We start from the raw sequence: 2,175 nt of genomic DNA on the forward strand, positions 1-2,175 counted from the left end.
GTCTACAATCCATGTTGGATTGTTGTACGGTGACCTTGAGGTTCTAATAATGTCTTTCTGCACTAAGTCTACGATTTCTCGCTTAACAAATTCAGATACACCCATGGGGTGCGGGTATAATTTGGAATATACCGGCTTATCATCGCTAGTGCGAATTATGGCAACAACGGAAGTGTTAAACGGCAGTGCCACGTTAGAGGCTGAAAATGCCTTAGATCTGTTTGCGATCATGTTTCTAAACTCGGTTTTTACAGATTCCGGTACCGTAATATCATTCACGTTAGTGAAATTTACGTCATCACACTTATGATGCTGCAGCTCTTCAATCACAGAACCATAGTTGATTGTGCCTTTCTCTGTGTCTAGCTTTGCTCCAACTTGAGCTAGGAAATCAAAACCAATAATGCCATCTAAAAGCGTTGTGTCCAAAAGGAAAAAATCCGCTGTTTTCCCGAAAACGTTCATTAAACATTTCTGTTCAACTCTGTTAGCACTACATTTTTTAGCTCCTTTACGGGCTTGATATAGTTTTTCGCCGCCCCTGTATCTATTAAGATATTTAATTTTCTCCCATGTAACTGGCGTTTAATATACGGCAGTCGGGAGCGTTCCCTAAAAAATTTGTTTGGTCACAACCGTCGGATTCCTCGTCTACTTCGGCGACAGCCGCTGCTGCCGCTCTATATTCACTGCCACTTTCGTCGTGGACGCGTTGCATGGTATTCTGCACTCTTTGACGTCTTTGATCCGTCGCGCGTGTAGATCCATGTCTTTTCTGGCCTCGAATATTCTCGCCCTAGCATTGGCAGACTGACCGCTTCCGAAGGCGTTGGCTTGCCTGTGTTGTGTTACAGTAGAGCCTAACTTCATGGGTTCTGGTGACTGGTTGGGGCCATCGCTTGTGTTATGTGCCGCTTTTTTTTGCGGCAACTTATTTTGCTTTTTATAGTAATGGGGGTTTCTTCCCTGGCCATCCTCGGCCCTGCTACTTTTTCCTTGACCTTCCTGCGAACGGTTTTGGTTCTTTCGCTGCCCATAGGTGAAAGACTTTTCTTCCACCTCCCTTGCATAGTTGCCCGCCTCGGATTCCCTAGGCAAAGCCCAGGCTGAGGGTAAATCTTTTGGTTGAGCTGGCAACACTATGGCTCTCAAGGGTTTCCTGAGCCCCGAACTTAACGCGTGGAGGGCATAATTTCTAACCTCATTATTGAATAGAGCGGCCCTATCCGGTTCATGTGTCATAACGATTTTGTTCGTCACTAGTGTTAGTCGCTTTTCTACCTCGTCATAGTATTGCATCAAGGTAAGCTCGCCTTGCCTAACCGTTTCAAGACCCTGCCTAAGGACACGCAACGACATTTTGTCCGCGTATGTGCAGTCTAGTCGAGCAATGATGGCATCGAAATTTAGTACTGTGTTATGGGACACCAGTAGCGCTCTCGCTACCCCCCTGATTTTATTCCTGATAATTGTGACAGCCTGGTAGTGCGCCTCGCTCTTATTGTACGACCTGAAAATTTCATAGGCGTCCATGGCTGACTGCCGCCACGCCACATAATCGTCTTGGTCCCCCTCAAACCCGGGAATGGACTTTACTATGTCGAGTTTTAAGTCACATTTAACGTGTGGCTTAAATTCAATTCTCTTATATGCTTCTACCTGCGGTGCTTCCACACGTAAGCTCTGCATTTGTTGCCTAACCTGATCTCGTTGGGTCTGAAATGATTGCATCAGCCTAGTTTCCTGCTGAGCTAGGGCCTGGTTAACGGCTCCTTCTATGATTGCCTCCAACTGAGCAGCGTCCATATCTGTACTATTGTTAGCCGTCGGGCGAAAACCTTGTTCTTCAGAATCCCACCCGTCGTCACTATCGTATTCTACCTTCACGTTTTTGTATTCGCCCGCCCAACTAATTTACTGATGGCACTTCGCACATATATTTTCTCCGAGCACAGTTTCGGTTTTCTCGAGCCGATGAGCGTAGTCCACAGGTAGCGGGTGGTAGTTCCTCGCTCTAGTTGGCTGGCTGTAGTTCCTATGTTAGATTAGGAAGATTATGTTGGAAGGGGAACTACCCTTCTTAACTGCTGGCCTAGAAACACAGTCAGCTTTCAAAATGATAGAAGATATTTAACGGCTGTTGCCGGAGGAATTAGCTCTTTATTAGTAGAGGTC

This window comes from Drosophila erecta, unplaced genomic scaffold (genome assembly GCF_003286155.1).
Source record: "Drosophila erecta strain 14021-0224.00,06,07 unplaced genomic scaffold, DereRS2 tig00000367-arrow-arrow-pilon, whole genome shotgun sequence".
Taxonomy (NCBI): Eukaryota; Metazoa; Arthropoda; class Insecta; order Diptera; family Drosophilidae; genus Drosophila; species Drosophila erecta.